The following is an 11,157-nucleotide window of genomic DNA, read 5'->3' as shown; positions in this document are numbered from 1 at the left end:
TGTGTTTAGTTATCAGCACAGGGGTTAGGTATCCCACACAGCTGTAAATCCCCCTCCCTGAGCGCAGCTGTGTGTGTGTGTGTGTGTGCTTGTACTTTAAGGGCTTCCCTAAATGAATTAAAAAGGCGAGGAGACCGGAGAAAGTTTCAGAGTAAATTGGGAGCCTGTAACTGACAACTGGCTCCAGTTTCTCTCCTCGTACGAGAAAAGCAATCACTGGTTTGTCTTCTATTCTCTGTTTTTGAGTCTTTATAATGTCTCATGGTATTTGACCCTGACAATATATATATATATATATATATATATATATATATATATATATATATATATATATATATATATATATATATGTAGTGAGTCTTATTCTGCGTTGTGTGGTTTTTTAAGTAGGAGACACTCCACCATTCCGTTGTTTCATCATTTATTAGACACATTTGTTGGAAACATGAAACACATACACAGGTCTCTACTTTTCTGACGGAGTGATACCTCATCATCAAAAGTCCGATAGAAGAGAAAATAAACAACATTCATTCATACAAAAAAAATTATAATTTTAATTACATTAGGAAAAACGTTTTATCACAAAAAAAAATAATACACAAATCCACATACCTTTGTTGGAAACATGAAAGACATACACAGGTCTCTACTTTTCTGGCGGAGTGATAACTCATCATCAAAAGTCCGATAGAAGAGAAAATAAAAAACATTCATTCATACAAAAAAATAATAATTTAAATTACATTAGCAAAAACGTTTTATCACAAAAAAAAAATACTACACAAATCCACATACCTCTGTTGGAAACATGAAACACATACACAGGTCTCTACTTCTCTGGCGGAGTGATACCTGCGTAAACACCATGTGTAATTATGACCAAACATTTCAAACATTCGACGCTCTAATCCATACTTAACAAAATTATGCATAAAAAATACTTAAAACAACACATCACTTATACCCACAACATTAATGTTTTAACTTTTAAATTATTATGAAAGTTTAGAAATAATATTTACACAAGAAACAGAGCAATGAAGAACTATTACCTCATCATCAAAAGTCCGATAGAAGAGGAAGTAAACATCGCACAGTCACTTCCTGCACTGGACATCCGGTTCTTCAAAATAAAACCAATACTTCAAAATAAAACATAACACCCTGTCTCGTTCATAATATAGCGCAACAACATCACACTATTACATATATATAAATATATATATATATATATATATATATATATATATATATATATATATATATATATATATATATATATATATATATATATATATATATATATATATATATATATATATATATATATATATATATATATATATATATGTATATATATATATATATATATATATATATATACGTATATATATATACATATACATAGAAAGCTGTTGTAGCAAATTTTTTTTGCTACTTTTTCTGGATAAAATCCCACTTTTTTTTTTATTATGAACAAATTTGACAGTTTGTTGTTCTTAGTCATTGTTTTGTCCTATTCTATGTACGTCATCATGTATCAAGTTAAAACCCTATTTTGTTTAGCCTAGTTCAGAATCCTCAACAGTGGATGATTGCAAAGGACAACAATTTGCCGTACTAAAACGGTACAAGGACACACTTCTAGAACACTTCACCGGCGAGGTCACCTCCAGCTCCGTCAAGCGTCACAGGTGGGTCAGAGATCTCAACTTGATAACTGGAGGGAGTTTGGAGAGCAGACGTTTGACGAGCATGACAGTCCCTGACAGCCCTCATTGGGCCATGATTAATGACTGACACCCCCATCGTCCGTCTCACGCCATGCAAATGCAGCGCCGGGGGGGAAAAAAAAATAATAAAAAATCACTCTTCTGTTGCCAGTAATTGGATGCGGAAAGTGTCACGTGAAGCATGAACATGATCGCCGTCCTTTTTTGTCCCCGTCTGGTAAAACAAAACGTCATTAGAAATAACACTGGAGAGTGACAAGGGTGAAATGATTGAAAATGACCGGCAGCAACATCTCTCTAATTTGTCGCAACAAATTGACATTTAGCAATGAGTCCGGGAACGTGGGCGGAGGCCAGAGTTTTATGCTCGGAATTAAAACGTCAGCACGGAGCCGACGCGCCGTCCCATTATGTTCCCCAAGTTTAGCAAAAAGTTGACGCCAGCGAAAGAAGGCTTGACATTCAAAAGGTGCCTTTCACACAGCTGGTCTCGCATTCCGATGAATATGCATGACAAATACGCGTTTGTCAGTGACTTAAAGCCATAAGGTCTTCTTCTCAAGGGTATTTAGTTGAAAAGTTTGGAACTTTTATTGAAAAAGTGCGTATTGTCATGTTGTACTCGCTGATCTCTCGGGGAAAAAAAGTACATTTGAAAGTTTCGAGTCAGACCTTATAGTTGTGAACCAACTTTTTTCTCAGCCGGGCCCGATGTACGGTGGCTGACGAGGACCAACGTGCAAAAACAGAAACAACCCCAAACTGCAAAAGCGCTCACATAAACGGTCACATAAATCATAATATCAACAACAAAATTGGAAAAAAAAATCCAATAAGTGTTTGATGAGCATTCCTCAACTTTATCAGTATTTTTCAAGTTCATGAGACAAAACGGAAGATAGGCAGTCTACCAAGAAACTACCACGTGGCTAGCTGTGCTCCCAGGAAGTTAGCCGGGCTAATAAAAAGTTAGCCGTGCTCAAAGGAAGTTAGTCAGACTACCGAGAAGTTAGCAAGGCTCCAACAATTTTGCCAAAGGTTTAACAGAAGGTTAGGCTGAGCTACCAGAAGCTATCCATCTTACCAGAAGGTTAGTCGGGTGACCAAAAAGTTTGACAGGTCACTAGGAAGTTAGTCGGTTTACCAGAAAGTTAGAGAGGCAAACAGAGAGTTAGCCAGAGTACCAACAAGTTAGCCAGGCTACAAAAATTTAGCCAAAAAGTTTACCAGGAGGTTAGGCCAAGCTACCAGAAGTTAGCCAGCTTATCAGGAGGTTAGTCGGGCTACAAGCATGTCCACAAGGCTACCAGGACGTCCGCAAGGCTACAAGGAAGATAGTGGGGCTACCAAAAAGTTAGCCAGAGTACCACAAATTTAGCGAGGCTACAACAAGTTTGCCAAAGGTTTACCAAGAGATTAGGCCAAGATACCAGAAGTTAACCAGCTTACAAGGAGGTTAGTTGGGCTACCAGAGAGTTTGACAGGCCACCAGGAAGTTAGGCGGTTTACCAGAAAGTTAGAGAGGCGACCAGGAAGGTAGCCAGAGTACCACAAAGTTAGCCAGGGTACAACAAGTTAGCCAAAGGTTTACCAGGAGGTTAGGCCAAGCTACCAGATGTTAGCCAGTTTATCAGGAGGTTAGTCGGGCTACCAGGATGTCCGCAAGGCTACCAGGACGTCCGCAAGGCTACCAGGAAGATAGTGGGGCTACCAAAAAGTTAGCCAGAGTACCACAAATTTAGCGAGGCTACAACAAGTTTGCCAAAGGTTTGCCAAGAGGTTAGGCCAAGATACCAGAAGTTAACCAGCTTACAAGGAGGTTAGTTGGGCTACCAGAGAGTTTGACAGGCCACTAGGAAGTTAGGCGGTTTACCAGAAAGTTAGAGAGGCGACCAGGAAGGTAGCCAGAGTACCACAAAGTTAGCCAGGGTACAACAAGTTAGCCAAAGGTTTACCAGGAGGTTAGGCCAAGCTACCAGATGTTAGCCAGCTTATCAGGAGGTTAGTCGGGCTACAAGGATGTCCACAAGGCTACCAGGACGTCCGCAAGGCTACCAGGAAGATAGTCAGGCTACCAAAAAGTTAGCCAGAGTACCACAAATTTAGCGAGGCTACAACACGTTTGCCAAAGGTTTTCCAAGAGGTTAGGCCAATATACCAGAAGTTAACCAGCTTACAAGGAGGTTAGTTGGGCTACCAGAGAGTTTGACAGGCCACTAGAAAGTTAGTCGGTTTACCAGAAAGTTAGAGAGGCGACCAGGAAGGTAGCCAGAGTACCACGAAGTTAGCCAGGGTACAACAAGTTAGCCAAAGGTTTACCAGGAGGTTAGGCCGAGCTACCAGATGTTAGCCAGCTTACCAGAAGGTTAGTCGGGCTACCAGCAAGTTAGACAGGCTACCAGAAGGTTAACCAGGCTGCCAGGAAATCAGCTGAGACACCAGGATGTTAACTCATGCTACAACAAGTTAACCAAAAGTTTTAACAGGTGTTTAGGCCAAGGAACCAAAAGTTAACCAGCTTACAAGGAGGTTAGTCGGGCTACCATAGTTTGACAGGCTACTAGGAAGTTAGTCGGTTTGCCAGAAAGTTAGAGAGGATACTAAGAAGTTAACCAGAGTACCACAAAGTTAGCCAAGCTACAACAAGTTAGCCAAAGGTCGACCAGGAGGTTAGGCCGAGCTACCAGAAATTAGCCTGCTTATCAGGAGGTTAGTTAGGCTACCAGGAAGTCCAGAAGTTTACCAGGACGTCCGCAAGGCTACCAGGAAGATAGTCGGGCTCCTAAAAGGTTAACCAGAGTACCATTAAGTTAGCCAAAGGTTTACCAGGAGGTTAGGCCGATCGACCACAAGTTAGCCATCTTATCAGGGGGTTAGTCGGGCTACCAGGAAGTCCGCAAGGTTTCCAGGAAGATAGTCGCACAAAGTTAGCCAGGCTACAATAAATTAGCCAAAGGTTTACCAATAGATTAGGTCTAGCTACCAGAAGTTAGCCAGCTTACTAGAAGGTTAGTGGGGCTACTAGAAAGTTAGACAGGCTAGCAGAAGGTTAGCCAGGCTACCAGGAAGTAAGCTGGGCTACCAGGAAGTTAACCAGGCTACAACAAGTTAGTCAAATGTTAACCAGGAGGCTAGGTCGAGCTACCAGAAGTTAGCCAGCTTATCAGGAGGTTAGTCAGGCTACTAGAAAGTTAGCCAAAGGTTTACGACCGAAAGGACAAGATCACGAGTACAAGCGGCTGAAATAAGTTTCCTCTGCCGGGTGGCGGCGTTCTCCCTTAGAGATAGAGTTGAGAAGCTCTGTCATCCGGGGGAAGCTCAAAGTAAAAGCCTCCTCCACATTTAGAGGCGCCAGATGAGGTGGTTCGGGCATCTGGTCAGGATGCCACCCGAACTCCTCCCAAGGGAGGTGTTTAGGGCACGTCCGACCGGTAGGAGGCCCAGGACACGTTGGGAAGACTATCTCTCCCAGCAGGCCTGGGAATGCCTCGAGATCCCCCGGGAGGAGTCGAACAAAGTGGCTGGGGAGAGGGAAGTCTAGGCTTCTCTGCTTAGGCTGCTGCCCCCGCAACCCGACCTCGGATAAGCGGAAGAAGATGGATGGACGGATAAATAACCTCTGTCTTATTTTTGACGAATACGTAGGCCTACTACGCTGTGACAGAAGTTGAAGTGTTTTCTCCAATAGATGAAGTCTGTAGAACAGGGGTCACCAACCTTTTTGAGACCAAGAGCTACGGATTAATGTGAAGGGCTACTAGTTTGATACACACTTAAATAAATTGCCAGAAATAGCCAATTTGCTCAATTTACCTTTAATAAATAAATATATATATATATATAAAAATGGGTATTTCTGTCTGTCATTCTGTCGTACATTTTTCTTTCCTTTTACGGAAGGTTTTATGTAGAGAATAAATGATGAGAAGAACACTTAATTGAACGGTTTAAAAGAGGAGAAAAAAATGAAAATTATATTTTGAAACATATTTATTTTCAATTACGACTCTTTAAGATTCAACCGAAAAAAATGAAGACAAAAACTAGCTAATTCGAATCTTTTAGAAAAAATAAAAAAAATAATTTATGGAACATCATTAGTCAGTTTTCCTGATTAAGATGAATTTTAGATTTTTTATGACATGTTTTAAATAGGTTAAAAACCTATTTGCTTTTTGTTGGATTATATAACAAATTGGACCAAGCTATATTTCTAACAAAGACAAATCATTATTTCTTCTAGATTTTCCAGAATAAAAATTTTATAACAAATTCAAAAGACTCTGAAATTAGTTTTAAATTTCATTCTACAGATTGTCTAGATTTGCCAGAATATTTCTTTTTAATTTTAATCATAATAAGTTTGAAGAAATATTTCAAAAATATTCTTCGTCGAAAAAACAGAAGCTAAAATGAAGAATTAAATTAAAATGTATTTATTATTCTTTCCAATAATAAAAAAAAAAAAAAAACTTGAACATTGATTTAAATTGTCAGAAAAGAAGAAGAAGGAATTTAAAAACGTAAAAAGGTATATGTGTTTAAAGGGGAACATTATCACCAGACCTATGTAAGCGTCAATATATACCTTGATGTTGCAGAAAAAAGACCATATATTTTTTAACCGATTTCCGAACTCTAAATGGGTGAATTTTGGCGAATTAAACGCCTTTCTTTTTCTGGCTCTTTTGACGATGATGTCAGAACGTGACGTCACTGTGGTAATACAGCCGCCATTTTCATTTTCAACACATTACAAACACCGGGTCTCAGCTCTGTTAATTTCCGTTTTTTCGACAATTTTTTGGAACCTTGGAGACATCGTGCCTCGTCGGTGTGTTTTCGGAGGGTGTAACAACACTAACAGGGAGGGATTCAAGTTGCACCACTGGCCCGAAGATGCGAAAGTGTCTGCCGCCAGACCCCCATTGAATGTGCTGGAGTGTCTCCACATTTTACCGGCGATGACAGACATGGCACAGAGATGTATGGATAACCTGCAGATGCATTTGCAACTATAAAGTCAACAAAATCACAAAGGTGAGTTTTGTTGATGTTGACTTATGTGCTAATCAGACATATTTGGTTGCGGCGTGACTGCCAGCTAATCGATACCAACATGCTACGCTAATCGACGCTAACATGCTATTTACCAGCGGTGCTAAAGCAGACATGGCACAGAGATGTATGGATAACCTGCAGATGCATTTGCAACAATAAAGTCAACAAAATCACAAAGGTGAGTTTTGTTGATGTTGACTGCCAGCTAATCGATGCTAACATGCTATGCTAATCGATGCTAACATGCTATTTACCGGCGGTGCTAAAGCAGTAGAGATGTATGGATAACCTGCAGATGCATTTGCAACTATATTACGTTTGCTTCCACCCACATTTAATGCGAAAAAAACACTTACCAATCGACGGATTTAAGTTGCTCGATTGTCAAGAGATGCGAAAGTCCTGATCGTTTGATCCGCACATTTTTACCGGCGATGCTAACGCAGCTATTCGGCCATGCTACCGCTATGAATAGCGTCAATAGCTTCAGTTTCTTCTTCAATACTTTCATACTCCAACCATCCGTTTCAATACATGCGTAATCTGTTGAATCGCTTAAACCGCTGAAATCCGAGTCTGAATCCGAGCTAATGTCGCTATATCTTGCTGTGGTATCTGCCATTGTTTGTTTACATTGGCAGCACTGTATGACGTCACAGGGAAATGGAAAGTCGTTTCGCAAATAGCGAAAATCAAGCACTTTAAAGCTTTTTTTAGGGATATCCCGGGACCGTTGTATCGATCCGTTGTGGTGAAGAAGGAGCTGAGCCGGAAGGCAAAGCTCTCAATTTACCGGTCGATCTACGTTCCCATCCTCACCTATGGTCAGGAACTTTGGTTCATGACCGAAAGGACAAGATCACGGGTACAAGCGGCCAAAATGAGTCTCCTCCGCCGGGTGGCGGGTCCCTTAGAGATAGGGTGGGAAGCTCTGCCATCCGGGGGGAACTCAAAGTAAAGCTGCTGCTCCTTCACATCGAGAGGAGCCAGATGAGGTGGCTCGGGCATCTGGTCAAGATGCCACCCGAACGCCTCCCTAGGGAGGTGTTTAGGGCATGTCCAACCGGTAGGAGGCCACGGGGAAGACCCAGGACACGATGGGAAGAGTATGTCTCCCGGCTGGCCTGGGAACGCCTCGGGATCCCCCGGGAAGAGCTAGACGAAGTGGTTGGGGAGAGGGAAGTCTGGCCTTCCCTGCTTAGGCTGCTGCCCCCGCGACCCGACCTCGGATAAGCGGAAGATGATGGATGGATGGATTCCGGGACCGGTAAAATTTTTAAAAAAAATTCAAAAAATACACCAAGCCACTGGAAACAAATTTTTATTGTTTTCAACCCTTTTGAAAATGTGATAATATTCCCCTTTAAAAATCCTAAAACCATTTTTAAGGTTGTATTTTTTTCTCTAAAATTGTCTTTCTGAAAGTTATAAGAAGCAAAGTAAAAAAATAAATGATTTATTTAAACAAGTGAAGACCAAGTCTTTAGAATGTTTTCTTGGATTTTCAAATTCTATTTGAGTTTTGTCTCTCTTAGAATTAAAAATGTCCAGCAAAGCGAGACCAGCTTGCTAGTAAATAAATACAATTTGAAAAATAGAGGCAGCTCACTGGTAAGTGCTGCTATTTGAGCTATTTTTAAAACAGGCTAGCGGGCGACTAATCTGGTCCTTACGGGCGACCTGGTACCCGCGGGCGCCGCGTTGGTGACCCCTGCTGTAGAAACATTACGCGGAAAGTTCTTCCATAATCAGAGTGTTCCAGATGGATTCCGCCACTTTCTGAGGTTAAAAAAGAGAGAAAAAAAAGTAAGAGCCTTGACTTATATATCTGTGAAATGTGAACAAACAGTCCTTTCCAGGTGGTTTGAGTGATTGCCTAATCCCCCGTAGCGGGGTGATTGCGAAGCAAGGTCGGTCGGAAGGCCGCCTCTGATTGAGTGCTGTCTCTGGTGGGAGGCACTCTCCAGCCTCTGATGCCATTAGATGGACAGAGATTCACTGGCACTTTTTAAACACCTCCGCCAAGCCTGTCCAGACGCCACCACGCCGCTCTTATCGGGAACGCTTCGACACAATCGGCAACGAAAACAATCATCGGGACTGGCCGAGGGAGAACAGTCAAAGGTCAAGAAGGGGCGTTTTTTCCACCTTAGTCTGGAAAAAATATCAACATTCGGACGCCAGTGTGAGACTCTAAGACAGGGGCGTCCAAACTTTTTCTATCAAGGTCCGCTTAAAGGCCGACTGTTAGTTTATATATCAATGATGAAATATTAACATTGCAACTCATGCCGATACGGCCTTTTTAGTTTACTAAATTACAATTGTAAATTTCCCGGGAGTTTTGTCTTGGAAATGTCGTGTAATGATGACGTGTAAGCAAGACGTCACAGGTTTTTAGGAAGTATGTATGAGCGCTGCACACACACACAGCTAAATGTCGTCTGCTTTAACAGCATAATTACACAGTATTTTGGAGATCGGTATTGCTGAATCTTTTGCAATTTGTTCAATTAATATTGGAGAAGTAACAGTAGAAAGATGGAGCAATTTTCTCTGTGAGAAAATTGTGGTAGTAAGTCGGCTCTTACCGTAGACATGAGCGGAGCTTGCGGACTTTCTTACCTCCTCCCACCGGAGACACTGGCGGTCATCACACCTGTGGCCACACCCCTCCGACTGTCAGGTACCATATAATCTCAATAAAACACTAGTAACACAATAAGCAGATAAGGGATTTTGCAGAATTATCCTAGTAAATGTGTCTAATTACATCTGAATCGGTCACACTGTCCTCGCCTTTTTTTTTTTCTAGTCGTTCACTCTCACTTTCCTCATCCACAAATCTTTCATCATCGCTCAAATTACACACATCATCTGCTGCTTCAGGTACAGGCAAGGCTTTTTTTTTAGCGACCAAAAGTTGCGAACTTTATCGTCGATGTTCTCTACAAATCCTTTCAGCAAAAATATGGCAATATCGCACAATGATCAAGTATGACACATAGAATGGACCTGCTATCCCCGTTTAAATAAGAAAATCTCATTTCAGTAGGCCTTTAAAGGCCTACTGAAACCCACTACTACCGACCACGCAGTCTGATAGTTTATATATCAATGATGAAATATTAACATTGCAACACATGCCAATACAGCTTTTTTAGTTTACTAAATTACAATTTTAAATTTCCCGGGTGTTTCGTCTTGGAAACGTCGTGTAATGATGACGTGTACGCAAGACGTCACGCGTTTTTAGGAAGTATGTATGAGCGCTGCACACACACACAGCTGAAAGTCGTCTGCTTTAACGGCATAATTACACAGTATTTTGGAGATCTGTGTTGCTGAATCTTTTGCAATTTGTTCAATTAATATTGGAGAAGTCACAGTAGAAAGATGGAGTTGGGAAGCCTTTAACCACACAAACACAAGGGGATTCCTTGTTTAAAATTCCTGGAGGTGAAACTTTACTATGGATCAGAGCGCGGTCAAGCGAACATGGATCCCGACCAAATTTCAACCATCAGGTTTCGGTGAGAAAATTGTGGTTACGGTCGACTCCCCTGAGATATTGGTGTCAAAACACACGTGGAGACACCCTTCCGACTATCAGGTACTATTTAACTCACTAAAAGACTAGCAACACAATAGAAAGATAAGGGATTTCCCAGAATTATCCTAGTAAATGTGTCTAAAAACATCTGAATCCGTCCCAATGCAATCGCGATTTTTTTTTGTTTGTTTTTTTTTTCTAGTCTGTCGCTATCAATATCTTCAAACACAAATCTTTCATCCTCGCTGAAATTAATGGGGAAATTGTCGTTTTCTCGGTCCGAATATCACTTTTTGTTGAAGGCTCCCAAAATGCAACACATGCCAATACGGCCTTTTTAGTTTACTAAATTACAATTTTAAATTTCCCGGGAGTTTCGTCTTGGAAACGTTGTGTAATAATGACGTGTACGCAAGACGTCACAGGTTTTTAGGAAGTATTAGCGGTGTACACACACACAGCTAAAAGTCGTCTGCTTTAAAGGCATAATTACAAAGTATTTTGGACATCTGTGTTGCTGAATCTTTTGCAATGTGTTCAATTAATATTGGAGGAGTCACAGTAGAAAGATGGAGCAATTTTCTCTGTGAGAAAATTGTGGTAGTAAGTCGGCTCTTACCGTAGACATGAGTGGAGCTGGCGTCCTCCTGCAGCTGCACACTCTCTTACCTCCTCCCACCGGAGATACTGGCGGTCACCACACCCGTGGCCACACCTCTCCGTCTTTCAGGTACCATATAATTTCAATAAAACACTAGTAACACAATAAGCAGATAAGGGATTTTGCAGAATTATCCTAGTAAATGT

Source organism: Nerophis ophidion, linkage group LG05, assembly GCF_033978795.1.
Source record: "Nerophis ophidion isolate RoL-2023_Sa linkage group LG05, RoL_Noph_v1.0, whole genome shotgun sequence".
Classification (NCBI taxonomy): Eukaryota; Metazoa; Chordata; class Actinopteri; order Syngnathiformes; family Syngnathidae; genus Nerophis; species Nerophis ophidion.
This window is presented reverse-complemented; position numbering follows the sequence as displayed.